At 44.5% G+C, this 25,667-nt stretch overlaps 1 pseudogene; it reads left to right on the forward strand.

Moving 5' to 3' along the window:
- The first annotated feature begins 19,308 nt into the window (after positions 1–19,308).
- On the forward strand, positions 19,309–24,787 carry LOC123366144 (annotated as a pseudogene).
- Positions 24,788–25,667: the final 880 nt, after the last annotated feature.

A 25,667-nucleotide genomic window follows, 5' to 3' on the forward strand; every position in this document is an offset into this window, starting at 1 on the left:
TTTGTTCGATTTTCACCTGATGTGTAAAGAAGGTATGAAGATTTGGGGACCTAGGTGGTTTGTTTTGTTTGTTTGTATATTTGTTTTAGTTTGTTTTGGGGAGGGAAAACACATTTATGTTGCCTCCTTTTATATTAAAAATCCAGGTCCTGTCTAGCCTGGGGGACGCATGCATCGGCTTTGTCTAGACTAGACAAGCACACCACAAGATCCATTGTCTACAGCCAAGCACTGAGGTACAACCGCATCTGCTCTAACCCCACAGACAGAGACCAACACCTACAAAATCTCCACCAAGCATTCTCAAAACTACAGTACCCGCACGAGGAAATAAGGAGACAGATCAACAGAGCCAGACGTGTACCCAGAAGCCTCCTACTGCAAGACAAACCCAAGAAAGAAACCAACAGGACTCCACTGGCCATCACATACAGTCCCCAGCTCAAACCCCTCCAGCGCATCATCAGGGATCTACAACCCATCCTGGAGAATGATCCCACACTTTCACAGGCCTTGGGTGGCAGGCCAGTCCTCGCCCACAGACAACCTGCCAACCTGAAGCATATTCTCACCAGTAACTGCACACCGCACCATAGTAACTCCAGCTCAGGAACCAACCCATGCAACAAACCTCGATGCCAACTCTGCCCACATATCTACACCAGCAACACCATCACAGGACCTAACCAGATCAGCCACACCATCACTGGTTCATTCACCTGCACGTCCACCAATGTAATATATGCCATCATATGCCAGCAGTGCCCCTCTGCTATGTACATCGGCCAAACTGGACAGTCTCTAAGGAAAAGGATAAATGGACACAAATCAGATATTAGGAATGGCAATATACAAAAACCTGTAGGAGAACACTTCAACCTCCCTGGCCACACAATAGCAGATCTTAAGGTGGCCATCCTGCAGCAAAAAAACTTCAGGACCAGACTTCAAAGAGAAACTGCTGAGCTCCAGTTCATCTGCAAATTTGACACCATCAGCTCAGGATTAAACAAAGACTGTGAATGGCTTGCCAATTACAGAACCAGTTTCTCCTCCCTTGGTTTTCACACCTCAACTGCTAGAACAGGGCCCCATCCTCCCTGATTGATCTAACCTCGTTATCTCTAGCTTGCTTCTTGCTTGCATATATAAACCTGCCCCTGGAAATTTCCACCACTTGCATCTGAAGAAGTGGGTATTCACCCACGAAAGCTCATGCTGCAAAAGTCTGTTAGTCTATAAGGTGCCACAGGATTCTTTGTTGCTTTTAGACTAGAGTTGGTGGTCCTGTTATAATCTGAGCTAATTGATCGTAAATGCTAATTGTGTTGATAACAGGCTCTGCACAAATGTTTGTTCTGGGACACAACATTTTGTGGTTTGCTTGAGGCTGAGCCACCATGTCCTGATACTTTGCAAATGTTTGTGTTTAGATTAGCATTTACAGTCACTTAACAAGCAATTGGCCATCAGCTATAACAAGGGGACATATGCTAGTCCAGACAAAACCTATGATAACATGAGAACTAGTTAAATGATGACATCACAGGAGTCAAGTGACAGAAAATTGAGCAATGGAGAGGGGAAGGGATTTTAAATCACACACTGAAAAACTCTGTTTTGTCTGATTTTGTTAACACCTATTTAACTTCAGTGCCAAATGGGTATTTTGGATTAAGAATGCATGGGTGAAAGGGAAGGATAAGAGAGACACATTTTCCCCCAGATTTTTACTATCCCGGGGGGCCAGGACAGTCCCGCCCTCTTCCTCCCCTAAATGGCACCTCTAAGGACAGACACTTCCCCACTAGGCAGAGCAGAGCAGCGTGGCAGTGACTCTGAATACCCCCCGCCCCCACAAACTGCACCCATGATGGACTCCCCTCCCCCTCTCCTGACACTGCAGCAGTCCCCTCGGCCCAGCTCCCTCTGCCTGAAACAGGACTCCCCTAGTGCTGCCTGCAGTTGGAGCCGGCTGGGAGCTGGAGCTTGCCCAGGAGATCTAGTAGCAGGCGAGGCAACCCAGGTGAGCAGGGTCTCACCGCTGCTGATCAGACTGGGCTTCTGCAGAGTAGAGGGAGCCCTGTGCTCCCCCCTCACCCACCCCTAACCCTGGCTGGAGCAGTGGAGCAGCTCCCCGAGGCTGCTGGAGGAGGAGCCCCATCGGGGCCCACCCCCCGCCGAGGGCTGAAGCAGGGCTGGGTCAGCCTCTGCTGCAGCAAGCCCAGGGGCTACAAAAGTTGAACAGCTCAGAGGTGATTAACACAGACATCTACTAGCTGATTGGTGGGGGCGGGGCTGCCCAGGAACTACTGATCCCTGGCTGGGGCTGCAACTCTATTGCCCTTGGGTGCGAAGCAACTGCTATTTTTTTTCCCCTGGCTGCTCCTGGAGCACCCACAGAGTCGGTGCCTACGCCTCCTTAGCCATTTGTGCATGTTTCCACTTTTGGTAGGATTCTTTCTGATTTTCAGGCCATTAAAGAGTTCCCAATGGAGTCATATTGGCCTCTTACTATTCTTCCTGTCTGTCCTTCTCATTGGGATAGTTCGTACCTTTAATATTGTCTCTTTGAGAAACCGCCAGCTCTTCTAAACTCCATTATGCCTTCGATTTTCTTTCCATGGGAGCTTAGCTACTACTTCTCTGAGTTTGATGAAGTCCCTTATTCAGTGCGTGCACTATCCCCCTCTTGGTGTTGAATTTTGAATGTGCTTTAAATTTATATAGCTAAACATACTCCAATAAACTGCTTCTGGCATATAGAGGTTATTCAGTGGCTATGGAGTTCATGTTTTAATGCATCTCAAATTTCACTTCAGCCTCCAAATGTGAGTGATTAAGGATAGCTCAGTGGTTTGTGCATTGGCCTGCTAAACCCAGGGTTGTGAGTTTAATCCTTCAGGGGGGCATTTAGGAAACTGGGGTAAAAATCTGTCTGGGGATTGGTCCTGCTTTGAACAGGGAGTTGGACTAGATGCTCTCCTGAGGTCCCTTCCAGCCCTGATATGTTATGAAATCATGCTGAAAACTTTAAAATCATCCCCAAAGACAGTGCTACTGACTTTGGCAAGGATGAATTTCATGTTGATGGTAATGTGCTGTTCTGTACTGTATGCAGCAAGGCTGTAGCTTGCATTGGAAGGCAGATAATTGTAGAACACATGGAAAGTGCGACACAAAAACTGAATGAAAAGAAGCAAAACAAGAGGCTGAAACAGCAGGGCCAGTGACAACAATAAAGGAACAATGCATTGTGACTGGGTCATTTCAGTGCTTTCCAACTGCCAAAGAACAGCGTGATACTGTCACTTCAGATTTTGTTCTATTGTGTGTAAAAGCAGACATTCCTCTGCAGAGAATGAATTTATCTATTGTCAGAGATTTTTTTGAGCAAGCATGTTAAGGGAGGCGGTGCCATTCCCAAATCAGATTAATTGTGTTCCCATTTATTACCAACACTTTTTTGAAGAGGAAAAACAGCACCTTCTCAATGATCTGGATGAAAACTCCATTGCTGTGATCACCGATGAAACAACCGGTTTACAAAATAGACCAGTTATTAACTTTTGTTTTAGGTGCTCAAGGTACCGGTAGATCCTCCTAAGCATGCTGACATTACTGCACCACAGCTTGTAAAGACGGCATACCTTGGAAAAGTTAATCATGTCGCCAGTCTTGATTTCTTGTATGGTGGAATTCAGCAGCCCAGTAGATTGACTATTAGCATTTGTAACAGCCAGTGCGAGCTACATTGCAAGGCTTGTAATGATGTACTTTGAAACCTGTGGTCAAACTGTGTACATATTCATTGCTGTCCACATATAGTCGCTCTGCCAGGAAATACTTGGCAAGATACCATGGGCAGCACGTGAACCCCTCAGTCAGGGAGGCTAGCCCCCTGCCCAAGGCCCTGCCCCCATTCGGCCCCCGCCCCCCCCCCCCTGCTCTTGCCCACCAAGGCCAGATGAGCCCCAAGCCTTGGACTGCAGCAGGAGGAGCCCTTGCTAGCCTGGCCAAGCAGCCTCAAGCCCTGGACGGCCTGCCTGAGCTGCCCCACCCACCTGAGCCTCCCCAAGCCCCAGCCCACCTGAATGGCCCACCCACCCAAGTTGCCCCAAACTCCAGCCACAACTTGGCCCTGGGACAGGCAGCATTAGCAGAGGCTTAGCCTCCCCCAGCCTCCTTTACGCACCAGCCATGCGAGATACCTTTAAGCAAGTGTATTGCTTTGTTGCTTTAATGAAGTCACTTTTAGTGAAAGCTCCAGCTCGTTGTGCACTGTTATTGAGATACCTGAATGAACAGAGTGTTGATTCGCCAACACATCCACCCAAACCAGTTGTGACCAGGGAAACACATAGTTCAATTATGTAAAGTACCATGCACAGTACTACCTGTTCTATCATGGGTTTGTGGATCATGAGCAAATGGAATGTGGGGATATATCTGTTCTGTGGAACTAGCCAGCCTGTTAGTGATAGAAGATGTGCACGCTAGCCTGAAATACTTTGCAGAGAACTGGATGCCTGGTGACAGTACTGGACATTTTACAGTCCCCAAAACACCAAATACACAGTGTGCCACATTGTCCTGGATTTAATTTCATGGCTGGAGCATCTTGCATCAACTGATAATGTGAATGGATTTGCAGCGGCTCAAAGCGCTGCTGATAAACTGAGACAGTGCAACCTAAAAAATAAACCACCAGCAATTGATTTTCTCCATGCTATTCGTGCACTGGATCCTAAACAAGTAGGTGCTGCTTGTACAGATTATGAAACTGTAAAACCACAAGTAAAGCTGTCTGAGGAATGCAACATGGACTGGCCAGTGTATTTAGGGATTGCCAAAGACATGTTTGGAGACTTTGAAGATCCCATTTACTTCTGGATGTCTGTTGAAGATCATGTTCCCAACCTGGCAAAACAGTGGTTCTCCTCCAACTGACTGTAAATTCAGCTGACTTGGAAAGAAGTTTCATCAAACTTGGGGTTCTTTTCTGAGCTCAGCACCAAAGTCTGAAAGAGAAAAATGTGGATGGAATCCTGCAACTCTATTTTGACAACCAGGACTAACTCAGAAAGTGAGTAATGTTAATATAAAAGCAATTTTCACTTTATTTTTTGAGCATTTAAAAAAACCAACAATTTTCTGGAAATACAGAATATAGACATAGAAGAAATGTAAGAAATACAAATTGCAACTGTATAATTTTTATTTTATTATAATGATGGCACTAGTAGGCTTTGAAGATGCTTAAATTTTAAATATATCAATAAAACATTGTGTTCAACTGATACCTATATATATTGTGGAAACTAGAGTTCAGTGTTTCATTTTAATTGGGGGAAAATGCAGCTTTTTATGTTTTTTTTAATCTGAGAATTTTTTTAGCATGGAAAACTAGGAGCCCTGTCTGTCACACACATTGTGTTGTCTTCTAGGGTTTTCTTAATGCTTTTAAAAATATAAATGTCTGATTATCAGAAAGGTTCTAAGGTAACGAATGCCACAGAGATGCTTATAAATGAATATAAATACATATAAAATTGCAGTGGTGTCTTATGTGTTTGTGCATGTTGATAGATTTGAGGGAACAATGCCAGGTAAGAAGGCAGGACAGGACTAGTGAGTGTGTCATTTCTATTCAGAAGGCTCTGTCATATGCCCCACATCTCTAGTTATATCATAAAAGAATGAATGGGTTATGTTCTTAATGAGCTATAGCTAAAGCTTTATCAATCTTTTCAGTTTTACAAGGCAGTGTCCTTGACTGAAAATAGCAGGACTTTTTATTAGTTGATTTTTTCACCAAATGGCATTGTTTACTTTTCTATACTATACTGAGTGGTCCTGCCTAGTCATTGTTAGCCGAGACCCTTTTGTTTACTCTGTACAATTACCGGCTGCTTATTTTGGAACTGTACGTACTCTTCTTCTCGAGTAGTCAGAAACGGTAAAGTGAATAGGCCAACTTCAACCTTTATTTTATTAAATGCAATCATGTGGCATTGACTGCCTTAAGTTTAGCACAGTTTCCATTAACATTATACTATTCAATGTATAGCAAGACAAGCACAAATGAAACATATTGTCTCTTTCTCTTTCATTTCCTACAAATGTTACTGGAAGAGTATAATGCTGCTTTTATGTGATGAAGGCATAGGCTTATCGCTTCCTTTTGTTAATGACAAAATTTGCTGGCTAATATCACAATTATATACATCAAATTATATGCAAGGAAATACTACAGCCTGGAATGTGGACTAGAACTAATTCATTATAAATATGTTTGAAAGAATGTTCTTGGCTCAGGTATAGAAAGTTCCCATAATAGAAAATATAAAACTGAAATTTATTAAAAAAACAACAACACACCATGGCTAATTAGGCCTGGGAGTCAAGACTGCTGGGATGAAATTTAGGACTCATTGAATTCAATAAGTTGAACACCATTAACACCAACATGGCCAGGATTTCATCCTGGGGTTCTATTCTTGACTATTCCACCAACTCGCACTGCAACCTTGGCAGGTCACTTAAATATGGCCAGTTTCTGTATTTGTAAAATGGGTTTGTGAAGAATCATTTTACTGGTGATGTCTGTCTCATGTGAGATGTAGATCTTTATTAATTAGTTAATGATTGCAAAGTGCTTTGAGATCCTTAGATGAAAGGCGTTTCCCACAATTTTTTCCTCCAAACCTCACTTATCCCAAACCCTCTTTTCTCAGAGACAGATTCACATGCACTCATCATTTTAAATTAAACCCCTTTTCAGATTAATGAAGTTTGATGTGTCGAAACATCCTACATTATTATAATATTCTGGTAGTGCCTAGGGGCAGAGCCCTTATCTGAGGTTATGCCCATTTGTGCTAGGAGCTGCACGAACATACAAGAAAGGCTGCCTCCAGGAGCTTATTTTAAGACAAGATGCAACAAATGACTGTAGCCAGCAATAGGAGAGAAGGGTAAGGGAGGACAAGGATAACAATAATAAGCTAACTCTCTCACATCCAGCTCAGTAGGAGTAAGGCATGCCTGGTAAAATGAAAGCAGTGCTGGCTGGTGGTCTGTAATCACAACTCTCAGTTCTGCAGGCGCCCAAACCTCAGTGCAGACCGTAATGCCTGCAATGCTGGCAGCCCCTATTATCTGATCACCCTAAGGTTTCAGGTGTTCCCAGAGACCTCTGAATAATTGAGCTTTTGCTGTATGTAAGTGCAAAGTGCATTAGGAGAGCTGAAGAAAGCAGAATTTTATCAAAAAAGAAACAAACATGAACTGAAAAGCTTAGAGTGGGGACTAAAAAGATCCCCCCCAGGGGTGCAGATGATGGCAAATAAGTATTTTAAAGCATGCAGTCCCCGTAAGCTCACTGCTTCACAGTCAATCATCAGAACAGGCCCTAGGCATGTTAGCTTGGCCAGACATTTGTTTCAAGGCTGTCATTACAGTGAGTCTTTAGTCCTCTGTGCCTGATTCAATAGCTTCTTCAGTTATCATTGCACATCATTCATCACTGCCCCACTGCATCAAAGAACTTACCGTTGGCAACAGCAGGATGATTGGATTGAGAACAAAAAAGTTTCTGCATTAATTTTAAGGACAGCAAATTATTCAGCACTCTTTGCACTCACTTGTTCTATAGTTATCTACTGTGCAAACAAGAGCATAAACTTGTATTCTCATGGGGCAGTCAAATGTCCTGAAGGGTTATAAAGCTTTGGGTTGGCCATCTGAGATAAAAACAAAGAATCTCCCCACAAATCTGCGAGGCAGGTACTTTATGGAAGAGACGTGAGGAGGAAAAGAAGTAGTTAGAAGAATAGTAATTAGTATTATTGGTTGCACTGCTGTAGCATCTAGAGGCCCCCAGATGAGACTGGGGCTTCATTGTGCTAGGCATGATACAGACATATAGTGGGAGATAGTCCTGCCCCCAAAAGTTAACAATTCAAGGCACCATGCGGACGGACTGCTGAAAACTGCCCCCCACTACAGAAAGGATGTGGACAAATTGGAGGGAGTCCAATGCAGGGCAATGAAAATGATTAGGGGGCTGGGGCACATGACTTATGAAGAGAAACTGAGCTTATTGGTCTGCAGAAGAGAAGAGTGAGGAGGGATTTGATAGCCTTCAACTACGTGAATGGGGGTTCCAAAGAGGATGGAGCTAGGCTGTTCTCAGTGGTGGCAGATGACAGAACAAGAAGCAAAGATCTCAAGTTGCAGTGGGAGAGGTCTAGGATGGGTATTAGGAAAAATTATTTCACTAGGAGGGTGGTGAAGCACTGGAATGGGTTACCTAGGGTGGTGGTGGTGGAATCTCCACCCTTAGAGGTTTCCAAGGCCCAGCTTGACAAAGCCCGGGCTGGGATAATTTAGTTGGGGTTTGTCCTGCTTTGAGCAGGAGGTTGGAATAGATGACCTCCTGAGGTCTCTTCCAACCCTAATTTTCTATGAACATTGGTCTATATAGGGTGTTCCTGTATCTTTCCTATTGAATCAGTTGCACTGTGGATAAATCAGTAAGAGAAAGAGAGAGACCATGAGTGAGCACAAATATGAGAATGACTCCATAGCCTGGTGGTCAGCCCACTCATTCAGGATGTGGGAGACTCAGGATCCAGTGCCCCTACTCCAATGATTCATTCATAATTGATCCACATTGCAAAAGTTTCAACAGGTGAGAGTCATCCCCTAAATCAGAATATCCGTAGACCAATGGTTAGACGGATCTGCCACCTTTCAGATGATAGATCCCTGTTCCCCTCAGGTAGGGAGGGACTTGGAGTGTGTGTGTGTGTGGGGGTCTCTCACCTCCCCGATGAGAAACAGTGACCAGGTGCCTGGAGGGACCACATTGAGAACACCACACTTAGGGCAAACTGCAAGGAATAGGGCAGTAGCACTCACCACTCCGGCACCTCCTCAGCCTGTCCTTGGAATTAGCTCTGCAGTTGAGTGCGCCCCCTGCAATTGCAAGTGCATTGCCACCATGACTCCCGCTCTTGGACCCATGTCTCTTCCAGGACCGCGGCATCCTCTTCAGCAACAGAGCCGTCTGGCTGTGCGGCACACGTTGTGTTCCCCTCTTCTAGGGTACCTGTAGTCTGCTGTTCAGCCTCTTCTGTCAGTAGTGAACTGCAGTCCATGGTCTAGCCCAGGGGGAACTGCAGTCCACGGAATAGCCCAGGGGTAGGCAACCTATGGCATGGGTGCCAAAGGCGGCACGCAAGCTGATTTTCAGTGGCACTCACACTGCCCGGGTCCCGGTCACTGGTCTGAGGGGCTCTGCATTTTAATTTAATTTTAAATGAAGCTTTTTAAACATTTTAAAAACCTTATTTACTTTACATACAACAATAGTTTAGTTATATATTATAGACTTATAGGAGACCTTCTAAAAACGTTAAAATGTATTACTGGCACGCGAAACCTTAAATTAGAGTGAAGAAATGAAGACTTGGCACACCACTTCTGAAAGGTTGCCGACCCCTGGTCTAGCCACTTCCCACCCAGCTCCGGCACCCTCTTAACCCTTGTATCAGGGCCTCAGTCTGCAACCCCCACCCAGCAGCCAGCCAGGAGCCATCTCTGGCTTCCTCAGCCCCTGTTTGCAGCACTGCTCTGTCCAGGGTGCTGGCAGTTCTCTTGTCTCGACAGACAGACAGTTCTCCCTGGGTTTCTAGCAGAAAACTACCTTCCTCTGCCTTGCAGTTCCCTTTTCATATGGGCCTACTTGGCCCTGATTGCCAAGTAGTCCCTTCAGCCCTCCTCTTATTGTCTGCCTCCGGCACATCGTCCCTATGGCTGCTTTTAACCCCTTTTTTGCCAGTGAGGGGCAGCTTCCCCATCACAGGCAGACAATCCCTAAAACTGGTGGTTTATTCTATAATTAGATTCACCTAGCCAGTAACCAAACTACTTCTGTAATACACTGGCTACCAAGAAGTCACATACAGTCCCCTTTAAGATATTTCAGCCCTTGGTTCCCAGCCAGACAAATTGGTCTCATATAGTGAGAAGTTATTGAAAACCCTATTCACCATATTTAAAGTTCTACCAATCCCAAAGGATCAGACACTTACTCTCAGGACAATCTAAATACCGTATCTTACCCACATGTCCGTAAACTAACTAAAGATTTATTAAGAAAAAAAAAGAGAGTTCTTAAATGGTGAAGGAAGCATACACATACAAGTGATTTTCAGTGTTCCTACATCAGGATCATAGTAGTGATGTTAAGTATCAGAGGGGTAGCCGTGTTAGTCTGGTTCTGTAGAAGCAGCAAAGAATCCTGTGGCACCTTATAGACTAACAGACGTTTTGCAGCATGAGCTTTCGTGGGTGAATACCCACTTCTTCGGATGCAAGAAGAAGTAGTGATGTTATATCTCTGGGCTTGAAAAAATTTTCTTTGGAATTATCCCAACAGATCAGAATCCAAAGGCAGCTTAGATATAGAGTCTGTTAGAGTCTTTCCATACATTTGGCAGCATATTCCAGTAACTACTTGAAAGATCTCAGTCCCCTGGCTTGAACTTTCCCTGTTCAAAGTTCAGCAGCCTAGAGATGAAAGGACCATGCCCAGCCTGCTCACAGAAATTGTCACAGCAGGAAGCATAGGCAATACAGATAGTTTGTGGACCTTTGATTGACTCTAAATTAATCTTCTATTTCCTGTGCCTACACGGGTAAACTAGTTACACTAATTTACATAAGACAATTAGCCAGTCCTCCATTATAATAGAGCTGAAGACAATGTAGATAATGTTATTAGTTTCCTGCAGTGTCTCACATCTTTGATCTTAAAGTTAACTGAACACAGACACATATATAATTGGTAAACTTCTAACAAGATAGGTAAACACAGAGAAATACATTAAGCAACTATTCTTTGATTCTTATCAATACAAAGTGAATGAGCTGGGGATTGCTAGCCTAATTTACATTTATTTGATACCCATACATAAGCGACAGGTTACGGAGTGGTAGCCATGTTAGTCTGTTTCAGCAAAAACAACGAGGAGTCCTTGTGGCACCTTAGAGACTAACACATTTATTTGGGCATAAGCTTTCATGGGCTAGAACCCACTTCGTTCAATGCATGCAGTGAAAAATACAGGAGCAAGTATAAATACATGAAAGGATGGGGGTTGCTTTACCAAGTGTGAGGTCAGTCTATTGAGATAAATCAATTAACAGCAGGCTAGCAAAGAAAAATAGCTTTTGAAGTGGTAAGAGAGTGGCCCATTACAGACAGTTGACAAGAAGGTGTGAGTAACAGTAGGGAGAAATTAGTATTGGGGAAATTAAGTTTAGGTTTTGTAATGACCCAACTACTCCCAGTCTTTATTCAGGCCTAATCTGGTGGTATCAAGTTTCCAAATTAATTCCAGTTCTGCAGCTTCACATTGGAGTCTGTTTTTGAAGTTTTTTTGTTGAAGAATTGCCACTTTTAGGTCTGTTATTGACTGACCAGAGAAATTGAAGTGTTCTCCTCCTGGTTTTTGAATGTTATGATTCCTGATGTCAGATTTGTGTCCAGTTATTCTTTTGTGTAGAGACTGTCCAGTGGATTGTCTTAATTACAATTGCAATGCCTCTTGTTAAGTCGTTATGGGTCATACACTGGTTAGCTGGTCTGCCAGTGTCACAGTAACCTTACCACTGAGATGAAAGCCCAGGCTGTTTTGTGTAATCTCACCTATGGAGGATGATCTGATAGACAGCCTCTGAGCATACCTACTAGAGTGGGTCCCTTAGGTGAGTTACGCAGTTGAACACTTATCTTCCCCAGCTTTGTGAACCGCTCTGAGGCTTAGGCAGGAGATAGGCATCTGGATGCCAGAGTGAGGCAGCAGTGTGTATGCCCAAAGGCAGAAACATAGGTGCCCAGGAAACTTTGATTGAAAAGACTTAGGCACCGAGTGAGCATAGGCATCTACAGGGTTTCAGCAGAAGCTTTGTGCATTTCAGTGGTCCCAAAACTGAGATTTAGAGGCTTAAAACAGGAACTTAGGCATTTAACTCCTTCTTAGCCTTTAGCCCAAAGTGACTTAGGCACTGCAACACTGAGCGGTGCAACACCTGACTCCTAGGTGCCCTGTAGCTTAGTGGAATCATCAGACCCACATTGGACTCCTACCTCCTCTTAGAATGCATGGGAAGAGTTAGACACCTAAGAAAGGGATCCTCAGAAGCCAGCAAGCTGAGTGAGAAGCTACCTAAGCCTGTCGGAGGTAAGATACAGAGGAATGGCATGGGGCATTGGCCTACATCCTCAAATATATTTAGGTGCCTAACTCTGATTGATCTGGGCCTTTGGTAGCTGAGTAGCTCACTAGGGATAGCTGCTTCCCTCTGCTTGGGATTCTCAGCTGTGAGCCCTCTCTTGGAGTTAGGCACCTAACCCCGCTCAGCCACTTAGGGAGCCTGTATTCTGGCAGTCTCAACCTACACCTTTCTCTTGGAAAAAAAGAGTCCCCTGTACAGCCAGTAGCTCTGTGGGTAGGGTACTCACATAGGATGTAGGAAACCAGATTTTAACTCCAATCCCTGCCTGATTTGGAGCAGCAATTTGAACCCACTTCCAAGGATAGCGCCCTAACTACTGATCCATACAGTCATTCACTCTCCCTGGCCTAATGACCATTTAATATTGTTGTGGTTTGTGCTAAACATCATTGGAGCTGATGAGTGTAGCCACCCCTCAGTTAGGATGACTGTGGAAACATGGTTCTTTATAGCAGTTGTCACCAAGTATAAAGAAATATGTGAGTTGAGGGATTTACTGGGTGTTGTTTGACCAGCTTTGTGTGTGTGAGTGAGAAAGAGAACAAGCTGAAGCCACACAGAGAGCAGAAGCAGTGAAAGAAAGCCAGGTAGACAGGAACACAAGGCTGATAATGCAGAAAAAATCTAACAGAAAACTTTTTTTGGGTACAGAGTGCTGGCTGGGAATGCAGGCTTGGAACAGTGAACAAAGGAACTGTCTCCTGCTGTTTGTCTCCTACTGTGTTCAGGGAAATAGACTTTGTAAATAAACAAAATTGTATGAAAGAAATACCTGACTCTCACCAATTTCTTCTGTTAACTGGAACAGCCTACAAAAGCTTGAATTTTTGGCTAACTGCTCAGGTCAAAAACAAAGTAGAACAGCTTCAACAAGAGCAATTGAGAGAGACCCACTCCAGAATAGCCAACAGCTTTGTGATTAGGGCACTCACACACACACACAAAAATTCCCAACCTGCTTGCTCCCAGCGGCCTTTGTGACAAGTATCATGTCTAAAAACACCTACAGGATCAGGTCCTGTTGGGTTGATGGTGGGGAGATCACCTAGTTTAAGCTCTGCTTCAGGCTGCCAGGACTTCAACTTGAGCAAGGGATCCAAGCAGCTTGCCAGGGAAGGGGGCAGAGAGAGGTGTCAGTGCTTAGATTCATAGATTCTAGGACTGGAAGGGACCTCGAGAGGTCATCGAGTCCAGTCCCCTGCCCTCATGGCAGGATTAAATACTGTCTAGACCATCCCTGATAGAAATGTATCTAACCTACTCTTAAATATCTCCAGAGATGGAGTTTCCACAACCTCCCTGGGCAATTGATTCCAGTGTTTAACCACCCTGACAGTTAGGAATTTTTTCCTAATGTCCAACCTAAACCTCCCTTGCTGCAGTTTAAGCCCATTACTTCTTGTTCTATCCTTAGAGGCTAAGGTGAACAAGTTTTCTCCCTCCTCCTTATGACACCCTTTTAGATACCTGAAAACTGCTATCATGTCCCCTCTCAGTCTTCTCTTTTCCAAACTAAACAAACCCAATTCTTTCAGCCTTCCTTCATAGGTCATGTTCTCAAGATCTTTAATCATTTTTGTTGCTCTTTTCTGGACCCTCTCCAATTTCACCACATCTTTCTTGAAATGCGGTGCCCAGAACTGGACACAATACTCCAGCTGAGGCCTAACCAGCGCAGAGTAGAGCGGAAGAATGACTTCTTGTGTCTTGCTCACAACACACCTGTTAATGCATCCCAGAATCACGTTTGCTTTTTTTGCAACAGCATCACACTGTTGACTCATATTTAGCTTGTGGTCCACAATAACCCCTAGATCCCTTTCTGCCGTACTCCTTCCTAGACAGTCTCTTCCCATTCTGTATGTGTGAAACTGATTTTTCCTTCCTAAATGGAGCACTTTGCATTTGTCTTTGTTAAACTTCATCCTGTTTACCTCAGACCATTTCTCCAATTTGTCTAGATGATTTTGAATTATGACCCTATCCTCCAAAGCAGTTGCAATCCCTCCCAGTTTGGTATCATCTGCAAACTTAATAAGTGTACTTTCTATGCCAAAATCTAAGTCGTTGATGAAGATATTGAACAGAGCCAGTCCCAAAACAGACCCCTGCTGAACCCCACTCATTATACCTTTCCAGCAGGATTGAGAACCATTAATAACTACTCTCTGAGTACGGTTATCCAGCCAGTTATGCACCCACCTTATAGTAGCCCCATCTAAATTGTATTTGCCTAGTTTATCGATAAGAATATCATGTGAGACCGTATCAAATGCCTTACTAAAGTCTAGGTATACCACATCCACCACTTCTCTCTTATCCACAAGACTCGTTATCCTATCAAAGAAAGCTATCAGATTGGTTTGACATGATTTGTTCTTTACAAATGCATGCTGGCTATTCCCCATCACCTTACCACCTTCCAAATGTTTGCAGATGATTTCCTTAATTCCTTGCTCCATTATCTTCCCTGGCACAGAAGTTAAACTAACTGGTCTGTAGTTTCCTGGGTTGTTTTTATTTCCCTTTTTATAGATGAGCACTATATTTGCCCTTTTCCAGTCTTCTGGAATCTCTCCTGTCTCCCATGATTTTCCAAAGATATTAGCTAGAGGCTCAGATACTTCCTCTATTAGCTCCTTGAGTATTCTAGGATGCATTTCATCAGGCCCTGGTGACTTGCAAGCATCTAACTTTTCTAAGTGATTTTTAACTTGTTCTTTTTTTATTTTATCTTCTAAACAAACCCCCATCCCATTAGCATTCACTATGTTAGGCATTCCTTCAGACTTCTCTGTGAAGACCGAAACAAAGAAGTCATTAAGCATCTCTGCCATTTCCAAGTTTCCTGTTACTGTTTCTCCCTCCTCACTTTGCAAATGCTGACTGGTGGCAAATTAGGTGCCTTGGGGACTTAGGTGCTTATGGAGGTAGGTAGCAAGTGAATGGTGGTTTTGACGATGTCCATGGCATCTAAACAGTGGACTTAAGCACCTAAATAGTTAGTTAGGCATCTAAATACTGTGGCAGAGCTCTGACCTTACTCCTGTGGGTCCTGCACTTCTAGGTGGTTTATGCTAGCCTCAGTGGCTCACTGTGACACTCCACATAGCCCTTCTCTCTCTAGGGCCAGGGTTACAGTCTACTGAGCCCTTTTCATCATAGGCCTGCAAGGAGGTTGGTGAGAGAACTCCCACAGTCTCTGTTCAGCCTCCTGTCCTGACAGGGACCTGACTTCCCCTTCCAGGAGATGTTCCTGTAGTGGTGGGTTGGGGGGAACCCAGGCCCGCCCTCTACTCCGGGTTCCAGCCCAGGGACCCTAATGGTAGCAGTTGTTGGCAGCCACCCTTTCACTGCCAGAGTTGCTACATTTCCCTGGGCCACTTCCCCACAGCTCTCCTGCTTCTCCCTTCTTCACCCTTACCTTAGGGCTCCTTTAAAGATGGTTTTAGGGTGTCTTCAGTAACCAGTCCTTCAGCCACACTTCCTCTCCTCTGGCTCCCTGGCTCCCCTGCCTGACTGGAGTGAGCCCTTTTTATAGTATCAGCAGTGCCTTAATTAGAGTCAGGTGGTCACATTAACTGAATGGCCTCACCTGACTCTTTACAGGTTAATTAGAGTCAGGTGTTCTCATTAGCCTGGAGCAGCCCCTGCTCTGGTCAGTCAGGGAACAGAAAACTGTTAATCCAGTGGCCAGTAGATCTGCCTTCTGCTATTCTGCTGTACCCAACTGGTCTGGGTCTATCACAATACCTTTGTGGATCTGGTACTAAGTCATTTTTGAAAATGGGAGTTAGGGTCATAAAGCACGTTTGAAAATTTTACCCTGGTGACTGTGACTGGGTGTCCACTCCACACATGGCAGAATAGGTTAAATTAGGTCAATTAACCCAATATGCTGCACCTGGAGGAGAGCCAGGGCTCAGTAAAGCCTAATGGAAGATGAAAGGCAGCTGGGAAGGAGCAGGTTGGGTCTGTATAAAGAGATGAAGCTGAGCCAAGAAGAGGGCTGGCCATTGTAGCTTTTCTGTATAAGTAGACACAAAGATGGACTATGTGCATTCTGTAAGGTGGAAGAAACTGTTGATAACCTTTTGTGGGTATGTAAGAGCTTTGATAAAGAAAGAGAAAAGCTTTCTGAGGAATTCAAATGTCTTAAGGTAACAAATTACATTGTTTAGTAAAAACATGAGGGAAGTGGAGTACTACTAAAAGGTGTTGTGTGAAGGGCAGAGCAAGAGACTATAAAATGCTAAGTATTGAAGAACTATAGTTGGTGGTGAGTACAGAGTTGGGAGTTGGTGACTATAGAGTAAACAATAAGACAATACTGGTCAGCTTTCCTGGTGTTGGTCTTATCATGCTGAAGCTTAACTTTTGTCAATTTTTTTTGTATGCATCATCGCAAAGAAGAGTTTGAAGGAGGGTAATGAGTTAGCTTTGTGAGTGTTTATCTGGCTTTGTTAACAAGAATTACTGAATCTTGCTGTTTTCATATTTTTAGTTAGCTTTCTGCAGAACAAATTATGTCTCCCCCTAGTCATTGTTTCTCCAGAATAAACACTCCTGGTTCTTCTCCTTTTTGCATAGGACTTGTCTTTTTCTACTTTTTTTTTTGTTTACTATTTTTCACTTCCTCCCAATTTCTGCATAAAAGGGATTTAGGTATCCTAAACTCTTAACACCTTTGCAGTGTGTGAATCGAGTTTTGATTGTTCTGGTGCCTTTCTTGAATTAGTTCTGTAGAAATTTCCAAAATTGCTGCTGCTTCTAATAGGGCGTCTCTCTTCTTATTGCTCTCAAATACTGTGTCCTATTTGTTTGGGAGATATAATTGTGACACTGCACCCCATATTCTTCACAGTAGTATTATTATTATATGATTATGACATAATCAGAATGTGTTTTATTTGAGAAGTCGTGAGGTGCCATTGGAAAGGTTGTGATTTACTGAATATGATTATCCTATTTGTATGCATGTATCATGTGTGTATCAAGTAAGTCAATTTTCCTGTGTATCTATATTACAAATGTGTTTACATCTGGGGAACGCCCCATAGGCAAAAGGGTCTTAGTCTAGATCAGGGATTGGCAACCAGAACATCCCTCGGCCCGCACTACTTCCCGCAGCCCTCATTGGCCTGGAGTGGCAAACTGTGGCCAGTGGGAGCTGCGATCAGCCAAACCTGTGGACGCGGTAGGTAAACAAACCAGCCCGGCCCGCCAGGGGGCTTACCCTGGTGGGCCATGTGCCAAAGGTTGCCGATCCCTGGTCTAGATGGCTGGCTGGGAAGGACCCATTCAGTTTAATGAGCCATTAGGAGAAAACAATAGGCCTTAGAGGAGCTTATCTCCCACTGGGGAGCCTCTCTGAAGACCCTACAGACAGCCTCTGAATTATGGCCACTGTGACACTACAGGGACATGTGACCAGGTCCCCTGGTGCTGGACTCCATCTTGGAATACCAGTGTTTTTCCACTGGCTGGTGTGGGAACCAAGCTTTGAAACAAAGGGTTCTCACCATATGCAAAAGCCATTTAAAGCATGGGAGTGACCTCATTGTGGCTTTTCACTGACTCCCTAAAGAGACTCTTGGAAACACCTAAGGAACAGACTGAACTGCAGGGAAGTTCTGGAATCAGGCTAAAGGATTTTTACCCTGTGACTAAAACACCAGGGGATTTTAAGCTGTAAGGAAGTGCAGCTGGCCCCTCAAGAATCTGCAGCCTGCTTGTATCATCGGACTTGTTGAAGTAGCTCGGAATTTACTTAGCTGGAGCTTTCCCGTGCACAGCTGATCTCAGCATCTGCATGTAACTGCAGATGGGTGTGTCCCTACCTGTATGTGTGCTGGTGAAAGTGCAGGCTGGAGCTTGGGAGAGGGTGTTGATTGCCCTCTCAAAGCCTGCAACCCTGGATTGCCATTGCTGGAAATATATGTTGGGGTGTGGGGTGGGAGGAGCTGCCAACTAGCTATGAAAGGCCATGAAACATGTCCTGCTACACAGGATTGTGACTGAGCAATATGCAGGAAATAGATTCAAATAAATGGGCTCAACCCTGCTTCTGAGAACACCAACTGAAAAGGGTGGTGGATCACCGGGGAAGTTTGAGACATTGAAACTGGATGGCCAATAAAGACTCATGATGCTTGCATCTTTAGGAATAGAGAAAATCTTGAAATGCTGCAAGAAGGGTCACTTTCCCCAGATCAGCATATTCACATTGGTGGGGTTGAATTGCTAATTGTGATTCTTAGGACCTCAGTCTGTGGGATTAGAATGTGAGATACTGAGCTGATTATGCTGGGAGTTGTGTGTGAAGGACTGGCCTTGGGCTTGTTCTCATTAGCCAGTTAATTGTAAATAGGATACAGGTGTGTAGGATAATTACCCTATGGGTTATAGCTGCAGCTGTGTTGATTTGATTAATCAATTAGTAATTGATTGTCTACCATATTGTATATAAGAGCATGCTGGGAAATGAATAAACAGAGATGTATACACACACACGCTGTCTCTCTCTGCTTGGGTTCTGTTCCTGCTCGAGTGCGATGCAACAAATGGTGGAGAAGCTGCGGGCAATAGTCTCGGTGGCCTGAGAAGAAGAAGAAGAAGGAAAAAAAAAAAAAAAAAAGGCGCACGGCTTTCACGAGCGAGCAGCTGCTGGAGCTGGAGAAGGAATTCCACTGCAAGAAGTACCTGAGCCTGACGGAGCACTCGCAGATCGCTCACGCCCTCAAGCTCAGCGTGGTACAGGTCAAGATCTGGTTCCAGAACCGCCGCGCCAAGTGGGAACGCATCAAAGCTGGGAGCTGCAGGGCGTCCGAGAAAGGAGGCGTGCCTGAGTCTCTGTGTCAAGTGGCTGGGAGCCGCAGGGAATCAAGGAGGCGTGCTTGACAAGCGGCTGGGAGCCGCAGGGTGTTCGAGCGAGTGGCTGGGAAGCTGCAGGGCGTCTGAAAAGGGAGGCACACCCGAACCCAGAGGTGAGCAGCTAATATGGGAACCACTGTGTCAGCAGATCTGATACGCATCACGGAGCGGCGGGAAGAAAAGTTCCCCTCGTTATCCCACCTGTTGCGGTGGGGACGAGGAAGGGGACTTTCCGTTCAACCAAGTATAATATTTGATAAAACTGTTTGGGAGCGGCTGGGCCGTGAGCTTTGGAAATCGGTGGCTCAGGGCGATAAGGAGGTTTTCTCCCTGAATCCAGTATGGCTCACCGCGCAGAGAAGACTGGAGGAGTTTGAAGATGAGAGAAAACAACTGCAGAAAATGGCTGATTTTGCAGTAACACTGGAACAGGTTAAATTGATTCTGCATCAGCAAGATCTGCAGTTTGAATCTTTACAGCAAGAGCATCTAGTGCTCATGAAGCAGCTCACCTTAACCCAAGAATCATTGCACACCAAAGAGCAGTCCCTAAATGACCTACAGACTCAATATGATGAGCTGGTGGCCAGGTTAGAGGAATTCCAGGGTGATGTTATTTCCAAGGATGACACGATCCAATATTTGCAGAATGAGAAGATTGTCCTAGAGGTAGCTCTGCAGGTAGCAAAAGCAAGCAAAGAAGAACTTGATGAAGGAGCAAACTTCTTAGGTGAAAGTACTGAGGCAGCATCAGAAATCTTGGCACAATTGAGCCAGGTGGAAAATCTGCAACAGGAAAGTGTCAGCCTGAAGAAACAAACCCAAAAAGTAAAGGAGCAGTTCCTACAGCAAAAGGTAATGGTGGAAGCTTATCGAAGAGATGCAAGTTCACAGGACCAGCTGATTAGTTAATTGAAATCTACAAAGAAGCGGCTGGATTTGGAAGTGAAAGAATTAAAACGGGAGCTACTGAAACTTCAAAGTGAAAAGCAGTCCATTGATGTTGAATGCTCAAGACTTCAGAAGGAAGTATGCCAGGTTCACCAGCAGATGGTGGAGTTAGAAAGCCACCTCCAGTCAGTACAAAAAGAACGGGATGACATGGAGATACAGCTACAGTCTTTGCAGATTGATAAAGAACAAATAACATCTCTTGCTGAGGTGAATGAGGTATTAAAACTACAGGTAGAACACATGCAAGAGGAAGCCAAAAAGGCCATCACTGAACAGAAACAAAAAATGAAGCGTCTGGGGTTAGATCTGACCAGTGCACAGAAAGAAATGAAGGCAAAACATAAAGCCTATGAGAATGCAGTTGGCATTCTTAGCCGCCGGCTGCAGGAAGCCCTCACTGCAAAGGAATCTTCTGAACTAGAGCTGAGCAAACTAAAAGCACAAATCGCTGATGGAGGAAATAACCAGGCTTCCCATGAAAGGATTCAAGCTTTGGAGATAGAGCTGCAGGCTGTTAGCCACAGTAAGATGATGTCGGAGAAAGAGCTGCAAGAAGTAATTTCACTCACCAGCCAGGAGCTTCAAGAATCTAGAGGTTTCAGGAGGAAGATAAAACGTTTGGAAGAAATAAACAAGAAGTTGGCCCTCGAACTGGAACATGAACGGGGGAAGCTCACTGGTCTTGGTCAGTCTAACACTGTTTTGCGAGAGTATAGCAACACCCCTGAAACAGTACTAGCAGAAAGAGAGGCAGACCTGGTGCAGCTGAATCTCCGGGTTCAAGCAGTCCTAAATATTCAAGCTTTACAGACTGCCTTAGAAAGAGAAAAGTCAAAAGTTAATAACCTTAAAAAGCAGGTTGCGGCAGCCAAAGTAGATGCAGCACATAACCGTCGTCATTATAGAGCTGCTGTTCTTGAGCTGAGTGAAATTAAGAAGGAGCTACAAGCCAAAGAACTGCTTGTCCAAACCCTTCAGGCTGAAGCAGACAAACTACAAGCTATTATTGAACGTGCTCACGCCTCTTTTAAGGCGCTCCTCTTAAGACAGAAAGGGGGGATTTGCAGTGAGCGGGCAGACGCCTTGGATAAGACGCCTGCCGCTCGGTTGCTGAAAGCTCTTTACGTGCTTAATTGGTTACATCTTGGTAAAAACAGCCAGGTGCCCCCCGCAATTAAACATGTCAGCGGGATGACTGGGGAAGAGCAGGGTGTGGCCTCCCGACCCTCGGTCAAATGGTTTGATTATCAGCAGCAAATATGGAAAGGACCAGTTGACTTGCTAACGTGGGGCAGGGGTTATGTGTGTGTTGCCACTGATGCGGGTCCCAAGTGGATGCCAGCGAGGTGGGTCCGGCCTTGGCTGCGTCCTCCGGAGCGACGGTAGGCAGATATGGAGGAGCCTTACGAGACGCGCCCAGGCGCCGTGGAACCAGAGCCCATGGAGGAGAACTGTTTATTAGCTCTGCCAGGACTTTTCCTGTTTGATCCTCCGTGAATGAGTTACTTGTTTGAAATGATTTTTGCTGTGCCTGAAAGAAATTGTGTTGGCTGTATAGCATTTAGTATTTATGTCTTGTGTTTTTGTTATGTTTCGTGTTGTTTGTTTTCTGGCCAGAATTGTTGTTGTGTTGTTATGTGGTTTGATGTGTCTAGGATCTCCCCCCACCCTCAGTGTCAGTTTGATCGCCTGACATCTGAGGGATACTCTGGTAACAGCACAAGTTGGTGTGCAACAGAGAGGGGGGAATCCTGCAGAATTTATATCATTTGTTTGTTGTGTTTTTGTTTGTTATAGAATTTGAGTGTTGAAGCACCCTTCTGAATAGGGAACTTGAACTATTTTTTTAAGGTTGTCTAAGGTGCAAGGCAGAGTTTGGACTATTCTGTTTACTGTTCTGCACTACAAAATAGAGTAACTCTTGAAAACAGGTATAAAATTTTAATTTTGATTTGTGATAGGTTATAGTGTTATGCTGTTATGAGTTGGAAATGTTTTCTTCTTCTCTTTCTTTTCCCCTCTCCTTTTGATTTTTGAATACAGGGGGGAGGTGTGGGAAAAGAAATGTGAGATAAGTTAGACAGGTGTGCAGGATAATAATTATCCCACAAGGTTACAGCTGTGCTTGTGCTAAATTAATTAACCAATTAGTTATTGCCTGATTTGATTGTATATAAGAGCCTGCTGGAGTGGAATAAAGATACTCTACAGATTATTTAGTGGTTGTGTATTGTGATCTTATTTGAAGGTTCTGAGGCAGATCATCAGCTGGTGTTACTTTACACCAGCTGAGGACCTGCACCTATTTGTTTCCATCATAATATTTATTATGATAATTTAAACTTCTTGGACAAGACTAAGATAGATTGTGGTGTTATGTTGTTATAAGTTGGAAATGTTTTGTGAATGTTTTTTATCCTCTTTTCCTTTCCCTCTTCTTTATTTTGAATAGAGGGGGGAGATGTGGGATTAGAATGTGAGATACTGAGCTGATTATGCTGGGAGTTGTGTGTGAAGGACTGGCCTTGGGCTTGTTCTCATTAGCCAGTTAATTGTAAATAGGATACAGGTGTGTAGGATAATTACCCTATGGGTTATAGCTGCAGCTGTGTTGATTTGATTAATCAATTAGTAATTGATTGTCTACCATATTGTATATAAGAGCATGCTGGGAAATGAATAAACAGAGATGTATACACACACACGCTGTCTCTCTCTGCTTGGGTTCTGTTCCTGCTCGAGTGCGATGCAACATCAGTCCACCATTTTCTTCCCTGGCTCATGAAGTCATACACATGGGCACCTGGACAGGAGCAAGGAAAGATTTAACTATCCACTGTGCAGGTGTATATGACTGGATTGTGCATTTGGCATATCAAAGGGCCAATAGAGATGTCTTATGACTAGGCTGGATCTGAGTGAGCCAAATATTCCTACCATTGTTGGTGTGTGTGTTGCATAATATTTTTGAGTTCAGTGGGGAAATGTAACTGACAGGGAGGTGGGGCGAAGTGGAAAGACTACTGACTTTTTTGTGTGGTTTGATACAAGGGTAATGACCACAGTCCAGTGTATGGATGAGAAAGGCCATTCAAGCGCACTTTGACAGCATGCCATAACCAGTGTGTTTCTTTGTGTTACTTTATGAATATTCAGTGCATGGCCATTAATTTTTATGAATCTGAGACATTAATTTGGGGGGCTATGTCTATATTGTGAAACAAAGAAATGGCTTTCACAAAATAGAACTTTATTGTGTGGTAATGAACAACAAACTACTAACAAAAGCATGCAGTGTGTTGGCTGCTCTGGGTTGTAATGCAGGTTACTGTATGTGTAATTCATAGCAGTTCTCCACTTGGATTGAGTGCATGGATATTGTGGTAGGGTGCGGAGATGTTTATGGCTGCTGGAGCGTAGGCCTTTGGATGTTTTACTCCGTAAGACACTGTAGCATCTGAGTTTGTTGTCTGAGGAGTTGCAGGATGCACCTCTCAGGCCTGGTCCACACTGGGGGGCAGTGTCGAGGTAAGATACGCAACTTCAGCTACGGGAATACCATAGCTGAAGTCGAAGTATCTTATCCCGACTTATCTCCCGTCCTCACCGCTCGGGATCGACGTCCGCGGCTCCCCCGTCGACTCCGCTACCGCCACTCGCTCCAGCGGAGTTCCGGAGTCGACGGGAGCGCATTTGGGGATCGATATATCGCGTCTAGATGAGATGCGATATATCGATCCCCGCAAAATCGATCGCTACCCGCCGATTCGGCGGGTAGTCTGGACGTATCCTCAGTCCTTCTGCCGTTCCTCCAGCGTGTGTTCCTGCCATTCCCTGGTCTCACAGGCTCTGGACTTGGCACTCTCGAGCAGCTCCAAAAACACATCTTGCCTTGTTGGTCTTTATTTCTTGGTTATCATGATCAGTCTTTCAGCAAGTATGGCTCTCAAGGATACCTCAGCAGGGGCACTAGAATGGGGGGGCCCAGAGCCATGAGGGGGGAGGGAGGGCAGTGCAGGGGATGGTGCCACAGTTTGGGCACCTGTGGGCCCCCCATTTTTAGAGAGCTTCCATCACTCCTGTACCTCAGCTGAGGTAACTGATAAACAACCAGGCAGCCAGCCATTTAGTTTAAAGGGTTAGCAGACATCAAAAGAGAAGTGTCACAATTCCCTACAATTTTTCTCATTCAGATCTGTGAACAAATATGAACAGTCACACTCACTACTGCTTGCTTCAGAGTCATCTATTGGCAGACAGCACAGAGATGGGGTTAAGATGGGGTTAAGAGTTTGAAAACTATTCTCCCTCTCCCAGAGAGAGGGTGTGGGAGTCCCGGATAAGTGTAGGAGTAGTTTAGTAAACACTGCTAAACTTACTCCAGATGATGGTGATCTTCTCAGATATCCTCACTCATGAGGATGCCAAAGGCCCAGAGATGTCAGTTGCTCAAGACGGAGGTTGCTTGGGTCCATATGCTGATGGGTTCCTCACAACAGTGGCATCCTGGAGCTTATTGCAGAGTGGCATGGGAAGGAATCTATCTGTAGCAGATAAAAGGTGGCTGCTCTTCCTAGAAATGGGCAGGCGAGGGCCAAACAACTTCAGTGAAATCATGCCAAAGGACAAAAGGATATTTGAGCCGAAGTAAACTAGAAATCTGCACGTGGACAAGATTTGGAGTAGTGGTCTAGTTCTGTGAGCCAGTCCAGGCCATGCACCCTGAACCACTAGCAGTTTCTAATGGCTTTCCTGATTCTAAGAACCGCATGCAAGTAATTTTGTTCTCTGCTTGGACTTTCACACTTAAGAACCAAATTCTTGTGTTTTAGATTACACAACCTCCATCCAGTAAGTTTACAATGTCATTTAGAAAATCATGTAGTCTGAATATCCAGTTACAGGACTGCTTGCAAGCATTCTTTTGTATTTTTGATATATTTAATTTGAATGTTCAGATATTGATTTGAACGTATTCATTTGTTCAGTTCTGAATTAATTGAAATATGCTTGGATTGTTTTTTACCAGAAATCTTTTCTACATGCAAGAGGTTTTTTTACTTGAAATGCATCACAGACTTTTGCTAAAGTGCATCTTTAAAGTATGCTTTCTCTAACTTTTTGCCTATTACTTCCCAGTACATGCTCTTAAAATAAACTGACTACTTTAAAACAGAATTCGGTTGTTCCCTGCCTGTGCATGGTTGGCCACCATTTTGAGAAGGGGTTTGAAGTGTTGCGGGGCTGTGCAAAAAGGAGTACAGTCCACTAAAAGGGACAGTAAATTACATCTACCCGAGTCCCTTCCCATTCCTTATTAGGGCCTCTCTGGCCTCAATGGGGTCTCAGAGATCCTGTCCACGGGCTCTGCATCCACTACATTCCCCTCCTCAATAAGCTCTGTCACTGAACAGTTCTGGGGAGCCTTCTAGGAGTGAAGTAAGCTCTACCAACAAAAGCACTTATCTGCCAGTATTACTGCATCTACACTGGAATGTTAGCTGGCACAGCTATGTTTAAAGAAAACAAAA

This window comes from Mauremys mutica, chromosome 3 (genome assembly GCF_020497125.1).
Source record: "Mauremys mutica isolate MM-2020 ecotype Southern chromosome 3, ASM2049712v1, whole genome shotgun sequence".
NCBI classification, from domain to species: domain Eukaryota; kingdom Metazoa; phylum Chordata; order Testudines; family Geoemydidae; genus Mauremys; species Mauremys mutica.